This window comes from Aotus nancymaae, unplaced genomic scaffold (genome assembly GCF_030222135.1).
Source record: "Aotus nancymaae isolate 86718 unplaced genomic scaffold, 86718_ANA_hifiasm-v0.15.2.pri h1tg000014l, whole genome shotgun sequence".
Lineage (NCBI taxonomy): Eukaryota > Metazoa > Chordata > Mammalia > Primates > Aotidae > Aotus > Aotus nancymaae.
In genome coordinates this window covers 60,141,011-60,161,988 of record NW_026988425.1, presented here as the reverse complement: position 1 = coordinate 60,161,988, position 20,978 = coordinate 60,141,011, and the positions used below count along the sequence as shown (strand labels likewise).

At 39.1% G+C, this 20,978-nt stretch overlaps 1 protein-coding gene across 5 annotated transcripts in view; it reads right to left on the bottom strand.

The window, feature by feature from the left end:
• Positions 1-17,266, bottom strand: part of ERBIN (erbb2 interacting protein) — a 152,695-nt gene extending 135,429 nt beyond the window's left edge. For 3 of the 5 annotated variants that reach the window (XM_012462252.3, XM_012462253.2, XM_012462254.3), the window contains exon 1: positions 16,936-17,266. The gene's annotated coding sequence lies outside the window, so the exon portion shown is untranslated. The remainder of the gene's footprint in view (positions 1-16,935) is intronic. The other 2 variants (XM_012462255.2, XM_012462256.2) reach the window with 1 other exon arrangement.
• Positions 17,267-20,978: the final 3,712 nt, after the last annotated feature.

Sequence of the window (20,978 nt, the reverse complement as noted above, 5' to 3'; positions counted from 1 at the left end):
ACATGGTGAAACCCTGTCTCTACTAAAAATACAAAAAACTTAGCTGGGCATGGGAGGCGCACACCTGTAGTCCCAGCTACTCGGGAGGCTGAGGCAGGAGAATTGCTTGAACCCAGGAGGCAAAGACTGCAGTGAGCTGAGATTGCACCGCTGCACTACAGCCTGGGCAACAGTACAAGACTCCGTCTCAAAAAAAAAATAAAAATAAAAATGGAAGACATGAAACTAAATACAACATGGTCTCTTACAATGGATCTCAAAATAGCAAGAGGACATCTGTGGAAAACTTGATGAAATTCAATTAAACTCTGTAGTTCAATTAATAGTATTTTTTCAAGGTTAATTTCTTAGTTTTGATAAATGTACCATGTCTATATAACATGTTGATATATAAGAATCTTCTGGACTATTGAGCAGTTCTTCCAGAAATATAAAATTATTTCAAAATAAAGTTTTTCTAAAGGACTACTAATCCAGGTATTTAACTTATTGTGAAAAAGGAATAGCTGAACATTAACTAGAAAAATTGTAATGTGTGTCAGCAGCACTCACGCCCCAACCATTTAGTAGTGTCAAATAACACTTCACTTCAAATCACCTCCTTCAATTACCAGAAAGTGGGGTTTTTTGCTTGTTTTTTAGCTAGTACAGTCAAACAAAATGAGATACTACCCTGACTGAAATTAAATATTTCCTGGGACTGTGACTGAGGATTTTTTTTATAGCGTAGATGTGACTGGTAACTATTATAAAGCCTGAAAATCTCCTAAGCAAAAATCATCTGTGTCATATTTTTTGGTATTTTCAGAGGTCTTCAAAACACTTGCATTAAGTGCCAGGAGTAGATCTAAGCCTGACTCCTGAATAAACTATAAATTTTATAATAATAGCAAGTAGCCCTTGTCGAGAAGAAAGGGACTTCTACACAGACATAAATACTTCTCAACTTTCTTAATATGATACTAAACATACCATTTCCTCAACTGATTTTGCATCAAAAAGCAAAACATGGCCATGTGCAGTGGCTCATGCCTATAATCCTAGAACTCTGGGAGGCCAAGGTAGATGGACCTGAGGTCAGGAGTTCAAGACCAGCCCGGCCAACATGGCAAAACCCTGTCTCCATTAAAAATGCAAAAGTTACCTGGGTATGGTGGCGCATCCCTGTAATCACAGCTACTTGGGAGGCTGAGGCGTAAGAATCACTTGAACCTGGGAGGCAGAGGTCGCACTGAGCCAAAATCGCACCACTGTACTCCAGCCTAAGTGACATAGCAAGACTCTATCTCAAAAAAAAAAAAAGAAGCAAAACAGAATTCCAGTATGTCATCCTTTCATTAGGAAGTAAAGTCCTGAAACTGTTACTCAGCTATCAAAAATCCAAATTAGAATAATGATGTTTAGAGGGGTGTAAGAAATGTTGTTTCTATAAATGGCTATGTCTATGTTATTTTTAGGTGAAGTTAGAAACAAAAAATCTACACTTGCAAAAATACATTAGCCTACCCTCACATATAATTTATCTTCCCTGAGTGTTTCATACTTTTACCTTTCTCTTTTTATTAAAAAAAAAAAAAATCAGCTGGAAGTAGTCGCTCACACCTTTTAAGCTCAGCTCTTTGGGAGGCTAAGGCAAGAGAATCACTTGAGCTCAGGAGTTCGAGACCAGACTAAGCAATGCAGCGAGACCTTGTCTCTACTTAAAAAAAATTAGCCAGGCATTGTGGCCTGCACTTGTAGTCCCAGCTACTTGGGAGGCTGAGGCGGGAAGATTATTTGAGCCTGGGAGACCCAGGCTGCAGTAATCAACCAACTGCATTCCAGCCTGGGCAACAGAGCAATGTCCTATCTCAATATATAAAAACAAAACAAAAAAACCTCCGGAAAAAGAGCTTGACAGCTATAGAATATGTGCTGTGAAATCGCTGTCAACAAAACTGTCCATTCATTACTCAATAGTTCTTATATAGAGAATGCACACGTTAGAAATTATTTTGTTGTTGTTGTTGTTGCTTTTGAGACAGAGTTTCGCTCTTGTTGCCCAGGCTGGAGTACAATGGCATGATCACTGCTCACTGCAACCTCACCTCCCAGGTCCAGGTGATTCTCCTGCCTTATTCTCCTGAGTAGCTGGAATTACAGGCGGCCTGCCACCACACCTGGCTAATTTTTGTATTTTTAGTAGAGACAGAGTTTCACCATGTTGGCCAGGCTGGTCTCAAATTCCTGACCTCAGGTAATCCGCCTGCCTCAGCCTCCCAAAGTGCTGGGATTACAAGTGTGAGCCACCACACCCAGCTTATTTAAGATTTAATGCAAGAAAAATATTTGTCTCTTCTGGAGAATTTGTGATATATTTCTTCATTTAGGGTAATGAAAATTCTGGCTCCCAGGAAGCTTAGCTAAATTTGATGTTTTATCACAGCAACTATGTTAAATTACTTAAAAGTAATATATTTCTTCATTTTTTTCCTTGGGTCTGATTTTCTACTTCTATTAACTATATATTTACATCCTATTAAAAGTCACCTCAAATCTCTTCTGTAAGGAGAAATGTTAAAAATAATAATCAATGAAGTTGAACACAAAGGGATCCTATTTTAAATGATTCTACTGAAAATACAAAAATTACCCAGATGTGGTGGCATGTGCCTGTCATCCCAACTACTCAGGAGACTGAGGCAGGAGAATTGCTTGAACCCAGAAGGTGGAGGTTGCAGTGAGCTGAGATGTCGCCACTGCACTCCAACCTGGGTGAGAGAGAGAGAGAGACCCTGTATCAAAAAAAAATGGATCACAAATAGGAATGCAAAACTAAAAAAAAAATGCATCAGATAAACTTCTCAGGATACAAGAATAGCCAAAAAGTCCTAGACTTAACAACAGACGCACGATCCATAAAAGAATAATAAATGGTATTTCATCAAAGTTTAAAACTTTTGTTCTGCAAAAGATTCTGTTAAAAGAATGAAAAGACAAGGTATGGAATGGGAGAAAATGCCTGCAAACTATATCCAACAAAGGACCCATATAAAGATGCAACAGTTAAAAAAAAAATCCAGTTAGAAAATGGGCAAAAGCTATGAAGAGAACATACAGATGTTGAATAGCACAGGAAAAGATGTTCAACATATTAGCCATTAGGAAAAAGCTACCTACCATGAAATACCATAATGAGATGTACTCCTTATCTATAAGAATAGTTTTTAAAATAGTAAAAAAAAAAAAAAAAAGTAATCAATTGCTGGCTAGGATGTGGCAAAACTAAACCTCTCAAACACTGCTGGTGGGAATAGCCAGCCACTATGGAAAACACTCTAGCAGTCTGTATCCAATACAACAAAGCAATCATAATCTTATACTTTTATCCCAGTGACATGAAAACTGGAATGTTCACAGAAAAACTTCTATATGAATATTCATAGCAGCTTTATTCCTAATAACCAAAAATTGACAACAACCCAGATGACCTTCAACATGAAATGATTCAACAAATTGGTAGTACATGCATACCACAGAGTACTACTCAATAAAAATGAACAAATTATAGCTATAAGCAATGACTCTGAAATCTTTCAAGTAAAAAGCCAATCCCAAAAGTCACATACTATATGATTCCATTCATTCATTCATTCATGCATTCATGAGACCGGGTCTTGCTCTGTCACCCAGGCTAGAGTACAGTGGTATAATCTCAGCTCACTGCAGCCTCGACTTCCTGGGTTCAGGCAATCCCCCCGCCTTAGCCTCCTGAGTAGCTTAGACTATAGGCATGCATCACTACACCCAGGTGATTTTTGTATTTTTGTAGAGACAAGGTTTTACCATGTTGCCCAGGCTGGTCTTGAACTCCTGAGCTCAAGTGATCTGCCCGTCTCAGCCTCCCAAAGTGCTGGGATTACAGGCATGAGCTACCATGCCCAGCCTGATTCCATTTATATAACACTTTTGAAAAGACAAAATGCAGGGGGTAAAGGGAATATAGGAGGGAGGTGGGTGTGTTCACAATAAAAGAAAAAAAAGGGGGGGGATCCTTGGGATGATGGAACTATTCTGTATCTTGACTATCAAAATTCCAATATGATGGTTGTGAAATTTATACTGTAATTCTGCAAGATATTACCACTAGGGGTAACTGGATAAAAGATACACAAGACCTCACTGTAGTAGTTGTTAAAACTGTATGTGAATCTATAGTTATCTCAAAATAAAAACTTAATTTCAATGAGAAATCTGAAGTGAAACATATTTATAAACTGGTAGTAGAGAGATTAGAATTTTAACTATCTTTATAGAAAATTAGCTGAGGCAACCAAAATATCCAAGAACAATTAGAAAACTATATAAAATAGTTTATATATTTAAGTTTTAAGTTGAATGGCTAAGCAGTTTTTAAGTTATAAATCCAAAGATACTATTCGAGAGAGAAAGAAAACGGTGCTGTGTTTGAAATATGGCAGGCAACGTGGACCCAAAACAAATTACCAACACCATAAAAGAGGTCCTGGATCTCCATCAGGCTCATCCTGGATGAACAAATTTATGTGAAAATGAGAAATGACCAAGAACTTAAAAGCAGACTGCAGTCATGTGATCAACATTTAAATGACATTGGGAGATGCTGGAAGAAACTGTGACTATTGTAGAAACTGATGAAGAAACACATAAAGAGATACATAAATCAATGAAATGGAATATTCCAACATTCTTTGTCCATGGAAATGGTGTTATACTAGCTGCCTTCCACTGACAGCTGGCTGAAACAAGGAATTTATCCTGTATAAAAAATAAAAGACTTTGTACAATGGCCTCTTTAATTGTAAAACATTCAAGAGAAATCTGCATACATTTTGAAATAAATGACTCAAGGATTCTTCCACTCCTGAACTGAGGAGACTTGCAGATAACTCACAACTTCCTAACCTAAGAGGTATTTTTATTTTTTCTCCATTCCAATAAATGTGATCAAGATACAGAACTCTTTCAGGAGTTCATCTGCTCCATTGTTCTTACGATTTCTGATTTTTTTTTAATTTGATGTTTGTTTTGATTAAAAAAAAAAGACTATCAAGAGAGTAAAAAGACAACCCACAGAATGTGAGAAAATATTTGCAAATCATGTGTCTAATAACAGACTGGTATTGAGAATATACAGAGAACTAATACAATTCAACAACTAAAACACAACCCAATTCAAAAACAATCAAAGAACCTGAATAGTCATTTCTCCAAAGATATACAAATAGCCAACAAGTACGTATAAAGATACTCAACATCACTAATTATCAAGGAAATGCTAACACCAAAACCATAATGAGGCCGGGTGTGGTGGCTCACACCTGTAATCCCAACACTTTGGGAGGCCAAGGTGGATCAGATAAGCCCAGGAGTTCGAGATCAGCCTGGCAAACATGGTGAAACCCTATCTCTACTAAAAATACAAACATTAGCCAGGCACAGTGACACATGCCTATAGTCCCAGCTACTAGGGAGGCTGAAGTGGGAGGATTGCTTGAGCATGGGAGGAAGAGGAGGTTGCAGTGAGCCAAGACTGTACCACTACTTTAGCCTGGGTGACAGAGCAAACTCTTGGCTCAAATATGGATGCAAACTTTTTTTTGTAAATTAAGCTGTATCCAGTTATTTCTAAACTAAAAAATAATCATCTATAACAAACTGGTATCCACCAAAGAGAAGGTGGGAAAACAGGTCACTTCAGTCCAGGTCAAGGCTGTAGTGAGCTGTGATGGCACCACTGACTCTAGCCTGAATGAGAGAGAGAGACCATTTCTCAAAAAAAAAAAAGTATTACTCTTAATGAATCTATCACTATATACCTAGAAAATACAAGCATATCAACTAAAATACTATAAGCAATTTTTCAAACGTCATCACTAGAATAGATAATATGAAACGCAATTGCTTCCTTTATTTAAATAGCTGGATAATAATACAATTGATGAAATACCCTCATAACAGAAGCGCTTGCTCTCCTTCCAAAATGTTTTTAGAAAAAAATTTAACAAAAATACATGTTTCTTAAAAATAACAAATATGCATATCAACAGGAAACACAGATAAGACAAGATGAAAACCATAAATGCCACTGAAGGGCATCAAACATCAAATAAGTGAGAAATCTATCTTCCTAGAGATATGCTACTGTAAAGTTATCAATTATCTTCTAAATTAATCTACAAATTCACACCCTCTCAATCAACATACCAACAAGAATTATTTTAGAAGTTGATAAAAAATGATTCATGGCCACCTGAAAAATTCCTTTACAAGTAGAGTGATAAAGCAACACGTCCAGGTATTAAATAGACTATAAAGGGGAGGGAGGTCAGAATAGCATAGTATCAAAAAATGCAACAACAACAAAAAAAGAAAATCTTGACTTAGTATAAATATATTGAGGATTTACTATTAAAAAAGGTAGACTTTTAGAGGTAAAGATTATTCAACAAATGGTGCTATAAGTAGTTAGAAATTTGGGAAGCATAAAGCTAGATGATTTTTTTCACTCCTTAAGCCAAAATTTAAGAAACTAGGTTATTACTTTTATAATCTTGGTGCAAATACTTTCCAAGAATAACATTAAAATCAAAAGACATAAAAAGACTGACATGAATTTTAGATTACGTTAAAATTTAAGCATCTATATGGCAAACACCATAGCCAATGCTAAGGATAAGCAACAAATCAATAAAAACCATGTAAAACACAAAGGGCATACTGTATATTTACTACACCTAAAAGAACTGACATTTAATTTCTCAATGTCATAATCAGTAAGTCATAGATTTAAATCCAGGCAATCTGACTCTAAAACCTATGTTCCTATATACTATACTATATTGCCTCTCTCAGATGTGCACAAGTATTATAAGATAATCAATATCCATTTTGGTAAAAAATGCACACGGGTAATTTTATATACTATTGGTGGAAGTACAAATTGATACACACACTTCAGAGAGAATTTTATTCAAGCCATCAATTTTAACTATACATGTGGAAGTATATCTGAGAGACAGAATTGTGGAGAATTTTCATTTTCTATGTTATATATTTCTATATTTGAATTTTTACAGCAAGATTAATTTTATAAGGGGAGAAGATTACAGTAATTTTCACCCTTTGCCTATCAAAAGCCCTTCACCTTATCCAGCCTTCCTATCGTACCCTAAATTATCTCACTCTGTAGACACTTACAAGCCAGAATTGACAGAAATTTCAATTACTAAGATCAGGAAGATAAAGAAGATGACTCCTAGGGACCCTGGCTTGGGAATGGCTTTCAAAAGAAAGAGCAGACAGGACACTGTCGATACCAGGTATCCACGACAAATCAAAAAGCATCTACTGTATACAGTCCCTGCTATTCTGCAATCAGCATCAAGACAATAAATCTTCTGAAGTCCCCAGGGATTAACAGGGCACCCAAAGAATCCATTTGATGCCGCCAGGATCCTTATCTTTTCCTAGAAGACTGAGAGATTTATTCTAGTCTCAAGGGATATGCCTCTTAAATCACTTCCAAAATCTATACGGAAGGGGAAAGTCAAACCAACTTATTCTAGGTTGGGTGATAGCCTTGGCAAGAAGGAGATTCATTTTTAGATCACTAGTTTCTTGCACTAGTCCTAATACAAACATATCCTCCCCTTCCCACCCCCAACCCGGCCCCCCTCCACACTCCCACAAAGAGTCTAGAGTGACCTAAGGTTTGAGACTCCAACAACACCATTATTAGACGCTTTAAAACTTCATGATCATGCAAACAATATAACCTCAATATATGAAAACCACAGCTGGGCATAGTGGCTCACACCTGTAATTCCAATACTTTGGGAGGTCGAGGTGGAAGGATCACTTGAGCCCAGGAGTTAAGAGACCAATCCTAGCAAGACAGTGAGACCTCTATCTCCACAAAAAAACAGAAAAATTAGCTGGGCGTGGTGGCCCATGCCTGTAATCTCAGGTACTCGGGAGGCTGAGGTGAGAGGATTGCTTGAGCAAGGAGCTCAACGCTGCAGTGAGCAATGATCATGCCACTGCATTACACCCTGGGTGTCAGAGTGAGACCCTTCTCAAAGAAAAAAAAAAGAAAGAGAAAAACACAACTGTATCAAAATCACTGCACTCATACTGAAATTGAGCAATTATCTCCACAAATAACTTGTCCGATGTAGACAATAAAAGTACTGGATTTCTTCCATCCCCCTTTCACAGTCACCTCAAGAATTACTAAGGAATGAAATATTTCACATAAATGTACTTTATCAGAGTATTAAAACTTGCCTTTTTACAGTTTGGAATTTTATCCCTGTAGGAATACTTCAGAAACTTCTGGCTTAAAATGCTGGAACAAATGTTTACCTTAACTTACTCACACATGTAACATATGGAAACAGAACTAGTTCTCACTGTTAGAGATAAGTTACAAGTATGGAAAGGAAGGAAAAAAAAAACCTAGAGTGAAGTTTTGGCGCTGGATTACAATTGCATTGTTGAAATATGCAGATGCTCCTCAATTTACAATGAATTTACATCTGAATAAACTCACCATTTAAATCAAAAATATCATAGGTTGAAGATGCACTTAGTACCCCAATAAAACTCCTGGTAAAGTCAAAGAAGTATAAATCAGGACCACTGTATATATTTATAGATATAGAAATAAAAATAGATGTAAACATGTATATGTACATAAAAATATTTCCTAGCTCTATATATTAAGAGGGCCTGAAAGTAACAATACTCTAAGAACAACAATGAACACAAGTGCCCAGATCTTGGCTTCTAAGTACCACTTTCCACTAAAATGAGGAAAAGTAGAAGATATATTTAGAATATCTAATTGTGCTAAAAAACAAGGAGCGCTCAAAAAAGGAAGAGACATCAAAAACAAAAAAAGAAAAGAAGATGGGGTTCTTATTGGCCAAACAAGAACAATTTGAGCACCAAAATAAATAATAATGGATTATATCCCTGTGAAGATAAACCTAGGCAGATGTAAATAAGTGAATTTAAAATATGATGACAAACAAAATATTTACATAGTTTCAAAGCACCTACCACAAAATATTAATTACAAACAGGGAATGAATACTTCGAAAAAGGGCAAGTCTGGCAGCCACAACTTTCATCACATAAAGAGAATACCAGTAATAGCACAAACTGAAATTGCCTGCCACCTGATAAGATGTAATGAGAAGAATGCACCATCACTTTTATGATAACCCTGCCAAAGATCTAATCATAAAAATCAAATCAAAAATCTATTCATGAAAAATATCACACAAATGAAAATTGAGGAGTGTTCTACAGAATAACTAGGCCTGTCATCTTTAGATCTTCAGAAGTGTCAAGGCCTTGGGAAAAAAAAGAGAAAGAAATTACTCCAGATTGAAGAAGAATAAAGAGATGACAACAAAATGTAACACATGATTCTAAACTGGATCAGTTTGCTGTAAAAGACATTTTGGGACAATTAATGAGGTTCAGATGTTAGTAGTATATTCGTATTAACTTTTTGATTTTGATCGTAATGATGTCATTGCATGCAAGACGAAATCCTTGTTGGTAGGAAATGAACATTAAAATATTTAGGAGTGACAACAGGGCATCATGTTAGCAACTTAGTCAAATGGTTCAGGAACAAAAAGGTTCAAACTTTTCCATATGTTGGTCATTGTTTCTAAAATTAAAATTTAACTTAAAAATATCTATAGCAGTGCTGAAAACCTGAGAGGGGTATACTTACAGGTAAGAACAGAAAGGAATTTATAGAGAATACAAAGTAGATTGGGGTCAGAGGGTATGATAATAAAACAAAATTTACTTGAGGAAACAGATACCCAAAACAAGCAGAAAGTGGGATCTCCAAAAAAGATGTTTTCTTAGCAAGAAGGATTAAGAGAAGTATGTCCTGAGCAGTCAGCCAGATAGTCAAGCCATAACAGAACACTGTGTGGTTAAAGCCTCTAGTACAGCTCTATGTACTGTGGGAGATGTGACACTTGGACAGTGTGACTATGAAAAAAGAAGACTGCTTCCTGAGGAACAGTAAACACCTGTACCAAAAAGTCAAGCTACCTACATATCTTCAAAGAGAAACTCATTAAATAGTCCTCTCTTTCCTCTTCTAAGCAATCACCAAAGCCAGAAGAAGGATTCATTGGGCTGGGAACACACATTTAAATGACCAATACAGTAGAGACTAGGTCATCATATAAAACTCTGACTACCATGAAAATCCAATTATTTGCAGAAAAAAGAAAAAGCATGACAGATATACCAAAAGCACAGTAAGATCAAATGTTCTGTAGTGTTAGTAGAAGAAACAAAAGACAATGTTAAAAGAACATCTCAGAGATTAAAGGTTACGTGTAGAACAAAAATAAAGCTAAAAAAAAAAAACAGAATTGGGCCAGGTGCAGTGGCTCCCAGCACTTTGGGAGACCAAGGTGGGAGGACTGCTTGAGGCTAGGAGTTCAACACCAGCCTGAGTAACAAAGCAAGAACCCATCTCTACAAAAAAATGTAAACATTAGCCAGGCATGGTGGTGCATGCCTGTAGTCTCAGCTACTCAGGAAACTGAGGTGAGAGGATAACTTGAGCCCAGGAGTTCAAGGCTGCAGTGAGCCATGATCATGCTGCTGCACTCCAGCCTAAACAACACAGTGAGATCTTATCTCAAAAAATAAATAAATAAAAATCAACTATGAAAAACTAGAATTCTTAGAAACTCTATTCCAAAAACAAGTAACAAAATAAAACAAATGAAAATGAAGATCAAGTAAGTGGGCTAAAAGATTAAGCTTCAAGACTCTCCCAGAATGCAACACAGACAAGAAATAAAAAATGAATTAATGCAAGTTCCATAAACCCCAACATCCACCTAAGTTCTCGAAGTGCAGTCAATAGGTCCTGAGAGTCCAAGTCCCTGAGAGTCCCTGAGATACTTTCAAGGAATCTTCCAAGTCAAAACTGTGTTTATAATAATACTGAGATGTCATTTTTCCCTTTTCCATTATATTTACATTTCACACTGATTTTCAAAAGCAACAAAACAGCTAACGCCTTTACAAGAACAAAAGCAATGCCTTCTTCAAGCTACACTAGCATCACCACATGGTCCCAGGTTTATTTTTAAATGCCACTTAAGAGTATCTTTCATAAAGATACTTTGTTTCAGTATGCTACTGTATAGTGAAACGTGTCAACATTTGGAAAATATGTGTAACTCAATGAACCAATATTTTCCAAATGATCAAATGCATGATGTTACAAAATCATGAATGGGTAAAAGATTTATCCAAAGTACAAGATAAACCAATGGAGTATCAAGGTAACAACAAGAAATAAAAAATTCACTGACGTGGTCTTACATTCAACATTGCCACAAACCTTTTAAAAAGTTACTAGTTACCAAATTTCAACGTATCAACTACTTGTCAAATTTTGTTATCAAAAAGTATCTACGATTATCTACAAAGAATATGAAAATATTCCTCCCTTTTCCAAACAAATAACTGCATAAGGCTGGATTTTCTTCACACACTTTAACCAAAAGAATATATTGCAACAGATGGAATGAAGAAGCAGATATGAGAATTGAGCTTTCTCTATTAAGCCAAACATAAAAGACCTGCAAAAATATAAACACTGCCACTCATTCTGCTAAGTATTTTAGAAAACAATTATATTTTTATTAAAACAATGTTACATTAACATGCAATCGTTTGTTATTTTTAAATAAATTTTTTTAATTTGTTTTGAGCCAAACCAAAAAGTTTGAGAACAATTGCCTTACGGCTACTACTATTTCTTGTAATTATGCCACGTTAAAACAATGAATCCTCCTACAGACAAATGACATGTACAAGGCACTTCTCCTCAAAGTAAGTTGTCACAGAATATTTTCTAAGTTATTCAGTCATCTTTCTATTTTTCTATTGCTTCACTGTAATGCCACAGGTCCTAACTTCACAATGCTGTAAACATGCCTTTCTCACCCTTTCTAGGACACCAAAGAACCAAAATCAGCTCATTATGCATATAAGTAAAGCGGTTCTGAATATTAGCCCTAAAAGTGAAGTCCCCAGATTCTGTTATACCTGCTTTGATTAAGGAGATGTCATTTTTTATTTTCTAGTTTTTCTACTACATTCTATATGTTTTTAAAGCTGTAATAAATAATCTCCAATAATTAAAGACTTATGAAGTAAATTTTTAGATATTCTTCTTTTCTATTGTCTTCCATACTGTCACTTAAAACCTGTCAAGTTAAGGGGCCGGGCGCGGTGGCTCACGCCTGTAATCCCAGCACTTTGGGAGGCCGAGGTGGGTGGATCACGAGGTCAAGAGATCGAGACCATCCTGGTCAACAAGGTGAAACCCCGTCTCTACTAAAAATATAAAAAAATTAGCTGGGTATGGTGGTGCATGCCTGTAATCCCAGCTACGGGGGAGGCTGAGGCAGGAGAATTGCTTGAACCCAAGAGGCGAAGGTTGCAGTGAGCCGAGATCGCACCATTGCACTCCAGCCTGGGTAACAACAGCGAAACTCCATCTCAAAAAAAAAAACAAAAAACAAAAAAAAAACCTGGCAAGGTCTTCATTCAATGGTGTCAAAATTTGAAATGAAAAAAATAGAGTGATAGATGAACTCAAAGGAAGATAATTCCAAAATTTTAGGGATTCTGTGACAGAGAAGACATTTAAATTGGAAGGTAGGACAGAAGAGGAAGATACAGAGAAAAAGGAACAGAGAAATAAGTTCTGTATGTTTTAAGAGGCCAAGAGTATAAAAACAAGAAGGTAGAGGGGGTTATAAAGTCTTAATACAAAAGAATAAATAACTGCCTGGTATTATCTTAACAGTCAATTTTGAGAACACTAAAGAAACAAAGTATAAAACAAAACAATATACTGATGAATTTATTAAAATACTGGCATGTACATTGAGTTGAAATGCAAAGTGGAAATTCAGAATTATATGAGCTGATAAAATAAGATCAGATAAATTTTTTTCTACTGCATGTTTTAAACAGTTTTTTGAGGTGATAAACACAGACTAACAGAGTTTGGAAAAGAGAAAAATGGCAATTAAGAACCAGCTAAATGCAGAGAAAACAGGCTAGGTCAACGAAACTAACTATAAAAATAGGAAAATCAGAAGAGAAAGCTGAATAGCAGCTTTATTTCTATTTTACAATTAGGAAACCTAAGAAGAGACGCTAAATGGTGAATCTGAAAAATGGGAGTAGCATGGTTCAAGAGTTAGCAGTAGGCAGGGCATGGTGGCTCACACTTATAATCCCAGCACTTTGAAAAGCCGAGGCAGGCAGATCACCTGAGGTCAGGAGTTCAAGACCACCCTGGCCAACAGGGTGAAACCCCCGTCTCTACTAAAAATACAAAAATTAGCCGTGTTTGGTGGCACAGGCCTATAATCCCAGCTACTCAGAAGGCTTGAACCCGGGAGGCAGAGGTTGCAATGAGCTGAGATAGTGTCACTCCACTCCAGCCTGAGCAAAAGAGAGCGATTCCAACTTAAAAAAAAAAGTTAGCAAGTTGGGTACCTGGGTACCCAGAAAGAAAAATAACAATGCAGAGGAAAAAACAAAAGTGAAAAGCAAAAATGCTGAACTTATTTCCTTACAAAACTCAAAAGCAGATATTATAGAGCATAATTCATGTATACATATTCTATAGCAGCAAATAGTGTACATTCAAAAACTGAATAATCAATCCACTGTAAACAGCTAAACATAGGTAAAATATATGCTGTTGGAAAAGAAAATAGAGCACAGTGGCTCATGCCTGCAATCTCAGCACTTTGGGAGGCCAAGGCGGGCCGATCACCTGAGGTCAGGAGTTCAAGACCAGCCTGGCCAACAAGGCAAAATCTGTCTCTACTAAATATTTACAAAAATTAGACAGGCACAGTGGCATGCGCCTGTAATCCCAACTATTTGGGAGGCTGAGGCAGGAGAATCGCTGGAACCTGAGAGGCAAAGGTTGTGGTGAGTCAAGATCGCCGCCACTGCACTCCAGCCTGGGCAACAGAGCAAGACTCCATCTTAAAAAAAAAAAAAAAAAAACAGGAAAAGAAAATAAAAGACAAAGACATCTTTAGAAGTTTAGAATAGAAATGTATTCCCAGAAAAAGAAAACTCAAGCAAGCATGTAACAGATTAAAGAAATGAATGAGCAAGGCAAAGAGTCAAAATGCAAGCAGCCAAGTAAGGTATTTAAAGAGAATCTGGATAAGCAGCAATTACAGAAAAAAAAAATTGCTACCCAACATCACTAAAATTCTGCATAATCCAAAATACTCTGTAAATACTGCCATAATCTATTTCCAAAACAAAAGCAGCTTAAAGTCTAAATCATATTATCTATAAGCACTTATTTCAAATAAGTAATTTTGAAATATACACCTATTTTCTGAAACTTTTAAGTGTATTTATTAGAAGGTATTATTTACTACTAATAGTTCAACACCAACAATGTCTAAAATAATCTATTTTAGAGATTTACCAATGATATATGTTAAATTGTATCTATAGCTACCACTTCATTATGAAACAGCATACAATAAAAATTTGTATTCCATGTTTGTACCACTGTAAGCTTTTTATACATAAAGTTTACAATAGTTTGATCTCAAACAGCAAGGAGACTTCATACCTTAGTACTACTTGAATCAGTTGAAGTCCTGAAAATTCATAATTACCTTGAATAAATACAGCCTTTAAGCATCCATTTTGTGCAATATACACTTTGGAAGTACTCTCTATTTCCCAATTTAATCTAAGAAAATCCACACAGTACTAAAAATATCCAAATTTTGAAGCCATTTAAAAATATTTTAACTGACTGTGTTCTTTTAACCTCTTTTCAAATCTGTCACGGTTTAAACAAGACTTCAAAAATATTTATAGCTTGACAATAGTATAAAAACTAAAATTTAAGTTAATTCAGTGATTAACAGAATTCCAAGTAAACTACGATGTAATTTATGCCTTATTGAGAAGAAAAAAAGAAACACAAAGGTAAACACCTCACTTTATAAAATGTGTTGCCTGCACTGAAACATACTACTCTTCTCCTGGAAAAAAAAATCAAGAACTAAATCTAAAAATAGAGGTTCAAATAGTCATTTTCAAGTGCTGCAATCCTTTTTTTATACAAAATTTGCTAACAAACAAGCATCTTCATAAAGCGATAATTCTCTGTAAAGGACTTGCTCTATTAAGGTTACCCTGCTTTGAAGCCAAGTATAAGCCATATAAGGAAACTGAAGTTCAGTGTCATTTATTTTGTTGAGCTTTTTCAGATGCCCAAGAATAACCTCTTTTGCAGCCTAATGATGTGTTCCAAAATCATAAAGTAGATCAGTTACGCATTTTAAATTCTTTGATAAAGCTAGTTTGACTTAACAGGAATTACTTGATGGTTCACAAATCTTACCAACAATGAAAAAAAAAAAATCTCCTGAGACCATGCGGGGGGGGGAGTTAAAACTACAGTAATAAATAAAAGACTGCCTTTGGAAATGTACTTAATGAAGCTGAAGTAGCAAAGAACAAATTGTGAAATAATTTTATCCTGATCTTTAAAATCTAATTTTTCCTCTTCGAACTAAAGAAAATCAACACTCTCCTCCTGTTTCCGGTCATTACATTTAATAGCATAGGCAATCTAAACATCAATATATATTTAAGATATACCTACCACCAGGATACCAAATTTATTTCATATATATTCAAAAGCACAGTATTGTATTTCACCTCCTTGCACCACAAAAGTACTGGGGGAAAAAACTAAACAGAAAAAGACTACACCACCACTGAAAAAAAGTTTGGGTTTGCTGCTATCAAAACTAGTTTGATCTATGAAGACGACCCATTGGTTCAGAAGTGTTCATAGCTCTGACTGGTGGAATGTCTGCCATGCTTCATGAATTCTGCCCCCACAGATTCAGGCAGAACCTATCACTACTTATGCAGAACCGACCAAAAACATTGGGGCCAACACAAAAATGTAAACACCATACTACTCAAAAAGCACAGCTTTTTATCACAATCACTGCGATTCCCTTGAAAATCGTTTTAAGCGTTTTACTTCCCTTCCCAGTCTGTTCTGAACTGTACAGAAATCCTAAGAAATCAAACGTCTTACAGGTTGTTATTGTTGTTTAATTATACCTCTCTCTTTATGCTTAGTCCTCATTCCTTTTTTCCTAATGGATCAGTTACAAGAAAAGTCTAGTCGATAATTGCTTTCAATTAATTAAACAAGTTATACGGCGCTAAACGTCTGAAAAAAACACATTACTACACAACTAAAGAAATATATTACCCACTCTGTAAATCAACTAAGAATGGCAAGTTTTTTTTTGTTTCTAAAATTCAACGAAATATACTGATCAGGGTTGGGAAAAAAAATAAAAACTTCTATATTCGATTAAAGCAAGCGCCAATATAATCGGTAGGAGTATAAACAAACGCGGCAGCCATCTCAATAACAGCAAATCACTCGCAGCAGCGACCAAACTTTCTTCCCAAACAGAAGGTGCCAGACTGAGCAACTTAACATACACTCTATACGTTCCAGAAAGCCAAAACTTATGGCCCCTGTAACTGAACAAAGACACTCGTTCTTCGGATTGCTGAAAACTTTTCGTCCCACTGCATTCTTACCACCTCTTCCAAAAAATCCAAAGTCCAGATGGGGGGTGGGGGGAGGGGCTGCAGTTCGACCAATTGGCCCCTCAATTATTATCCGCTTCTATATGAGAAAAGGAAGATTTAGGACAACTTGGAGAAAAGTGAAAAACAGTAAAGTTCATCTCTTTTCCGAGTCACAAAGTCCCATGAACTTTGTGACTCAGAGACACTTTTCGTGAAAATTACCTTTCGGTGGGACAGCGTCTCAGGGCAGATTTTTCAAGGCTTCGCTTGACATGATTTCCTTTCCTTCATTAGTCACTTTGGATCCAGCTGAATTTCTCTCTCGGGTGAGAGCGGATGTGGACTGGCCTCCCGCAGAAGAAGAGTAGGTGGCTTTGGTGGGGGTTGGGGTGCGGGCTGGCTTCCTGGTCTCGAGTTTTGCAGGAGTTTCCCAGCCCCAACTAGGATCTCCGCCGAAAAAAAAAAAAAAAAAACTTTTCACTCGTGACACCGCCCGGAATTGCAGTGCGAAACTCACTTCCTGCCTTGGCGAGAAGCAGGATCCAGCTCCGTCCAGGGGAACCCGGAAAACCAGCTCCGCGCGCACCGGAGAGGGGGAGGGGAGGGGACAGCCGCCGGGAGCCTAGGGCTCCGGGCGACTGACGCGCCCCGCACACCGGCCGGCGGCGGCACCCGGCCGGCGGGGACAAGGACACTGCCCGGGCGCTCGGCGAGCCTCGGCCGCGCTAGGCCGCCACCGCTTCCTCTCCGCCGCCCCCAGAGCCGGACGGCAGGGTTATTGTCTCGACAGTGCTTGCCGCGCCCTTCGTCCGCGCCGCCGCCGCCGCCACCCGGAGCCTAAGCCGAAGAGCCTGGCAGGCTCAATGGCGGCCCCCTCGTCGGGCCGTCCGTCCTTCCGTCCGTCCCTCCCTGCCTTCCCCACTAGTCCTCGAACCCTCTTCTCCTCCCTCTCCCGTTTTCCCGCCGCCGTCCCTCCGCTGCCCTCCTCGTTCTCCTTCCCCAGCGGTGGTGGCTCCCCGAGACGCGCAGGGGACGGGAGCAGGGGGCAGCTTCGTCTCTTCACGAGCTCGCGGGGCCGCGGCAGGGGCCGAGACTGCGTCCCGTGCCGCCGCGCCACATTCACTCGAGCGAGAGACTGCGAGGGGAGGGAGGTGGGAGGGAGCGGAGAGAAAGGAGGAGGAATGGGGCAGGGGCGGAGGGGAGTTACTGCCTCACAGGCCGCGGCGGCTACAGCGCCACCGCCCCGACCGTGAGGGGGGAAAGAGGCTGCGCGCCGCGACTCCGCGGCGGGGGCGGGGCGGGGCGCCCTCCCGCCGGCTTCGCCCCAACCGCCAACAGCCTGGCTGTAGGCTGGCGCGGGCCAGTCAGCGCGCGGGGGCGGTGCAGCCCGATGTCGGCGGCTGGGGGCGGCGGGCCGGGGGCTGGGGATCGTGGGAGGGGCCGCCGGCGGCCGCGGGTTCGCGTGCGAGGCGCGGCGTGAGGCCCGCTCCGGCCCGGGTTCCCGAGGCCTGCCCGCTGCTCCCCGCCGGCTCCTCGACCCCGCACGCCCCTGCTCGCGAGTCCCCCAAGGTGGGGAACGCTGGCGACGCCGACCCTGCTGTCTACTCTCGGCTCCACGCCCAGCCAGGGAGACAGATAACCCCCAGGCCTCCCCCCGCCCCGGCAGAGGGAGTTTCTTTGTACGACAGTAATCGGCGCACAGGGGTTGCTGGAGTCCAGCCCCAGTTTGAAGGCAGCAGGTATCTCTTGCAGCTGCAGCGCTCCAACTTCCTCTAATGGCACGCTCAGGTCGCAGGAAACCACAGCGGCAGCGCGGCACAGCTTCCCACGCCCGCCCTTGGAGCTTGTTCCCCAGCCGCGCAGCTCAGCCTCCAAGTCGCAGCCTCACACCGGCGGGGAGACAAAGCTGGCGCTGGGAGGGGGAAAATGGCCCGCGAAATGGCCTCAAGATCATGCCTTTGTTAGAGGAAACATTGGGTACGCTCCGATGCAACGCAGGCTTCCAACCCCAGCGGTTCAGTGGTGGTGCAGTCGTTGAATTGCGCCGGCCCTAATATTTCAGCCTGGCAGGGTCTGCGTTTATTGCGGAGAGACTATTAAGCATTCTGTCAACACATATGGCAAATAGAAAGCCTCAACCATAACATTGCACAGTTTTTGCAGTTCTTGCTTTAAATATGTTCACAGAAAAGACGGCCTTGTTTTACCCAGAGAAGGAGCGTAATGTGGAGCAAACCATCCGCCACCCCCATTCTCTGCTGTACTTAACAGTGATGATAATTAGCCTCTGAGTCCCTGAAGTCCCTGGTTCAGTTCTGTCTGTATTCCGGAGATAATTATTTATTACCGAGTTTCAATAAAGAAGTATATCCCCTACAGACGATTTTTTGAATAAAGAGCTATATACCTTACAGACTTTTTTTTTTTTTTTGGCTTGCAAAGGAAATTTCATAAATTCCACTAAGTAATTATTTACCAAAATGAGTTGTACATTAGAGGCAAACACTTGAAATAACCCCGAAGATATTCAAGTTATTTTATTCAGGTTGGGAGCATTTTTAACTACTTGCAGAACTGCTAGAATAGCAGAAGTTGAAGATTTACAGGTAGTACTGAAGTGTTCAGATATATTCAGTGCTTAATTAGAGGTAAGAGTATTAGCTGGAAGCTAGGAAATGGCAAGCAGCTATACCAGTAATACCAAGCTGGATATCTATTTTATGTGAAAATGAATCTTAACCATTACATACAAAGCTAAAGTACAAGCTATTTGTAATCATGGCTAGGAAGATTTCTTTCTCCGTTTTCAAAAACCGGCTTGGGTCTGATTAGAACTCAGTGGCACGGCTCTGAACTGAAAGGGTCATTCTCCTAAAGCATCCCAGGATGGACTAACTCCCATACCAGTGGAAAACCAGCTGGATTCTGTGATTCCAGAGTTGCCTCTAATCTCAGGTTGATTCGAGACCCCTTTAAATGTGACGCCATAGATTCGAGTAAACCTAAACCCTCGCCCCCGAAAACCTAAACAAGTGATTAGGCCACTGCTTTAGGCTAAGACCTGTCCTGGTCCTAGCCTTTTTAAAATTTAAACTCATACTCAGGACCAATCTGGCAGACTACCATCCAGGCTAGAAAAGTCCCTGTAACCAAAAACCTTTTCTCCAACTCACCTGAAATTCTGCCATTAGAATTTTATCCCTTAAGTAGTTTTTTTTCTCTAGCACAAAACCATAATCCTGGGAAAAGTAATATTTTAAGCCTTATTAGTCATTTATACCTAATTCATCAGATTGTTTCCCTAAAGCAGCTTTTGCTGGAAGGGAAAAATAGAGATAACATATGCTGAGGCTGAGTTGATAGGAGAAAGAAATGTAGTCTCATTCCTTGGAGCAATATATAGAGAGTAAAGGATTATAGGCCATAAAAGGACTCTTTTGATGGTTAAATAAGTCCTGCTTACTCATACTGTAAGAATGAGCCCCCTAATACATTGGCCTTAAGAGGATGGAATCTGGCCATTTGCGGTGACTCACACCTGTAATCCCAGCACTTTGGAGGCTGAGGCAGGAGGATTGCTTGAGCCGAGTTTCAAGATCAGCCTGGACAACGTGGTGAGATCTTGCCTCTATAAAAAAAAAAAAAAAAGAGGATGGAATTCAAGATACACTTGTCAATACAGTTGACCCTTGAATAGTATGGAATTTAGAGGCACCAACCAATCACGTGAGCATATAACATTTTACTTTCCCAAAACTGAACAACTACTAATAAGCCTACTACTGACCAGAAGCCTAACCAATAACATAAAGTTGATTAATACATTGCTTGTATCTTATATATATTATGTACTGTCTTCTTACAATAAGTAGAGAAAGAAATGTTATTAAGCGCATCATAAGAGAAACCACAGTACTGTACTGTATCAATACCGTAAGTTTACATTGCCTATTTACAAGATGAATTGTCTGTCTGAAATAGCAGGCAATCTCAGCTACAGACCTCAATCTATGGTATGTATCAAGCAATTCAACTTTTTCTTGTAATGTTGTGACTTTGCTTCATGGGAACACTTCCAGCATTAACAGTGACACTTCATATGGGTGCCGTAGTGTTATTAAAGTTTTGCAGTATTGCACTAAACACGATGGAAAATATGTGAGAACCATGAAAGATAACTTTTTACTGTAATACACAATTTACTGGAGAGATGATCTGCTCACTCAGAGATGATTAGCATTACACAGCTTAAAGCAGATACTGGC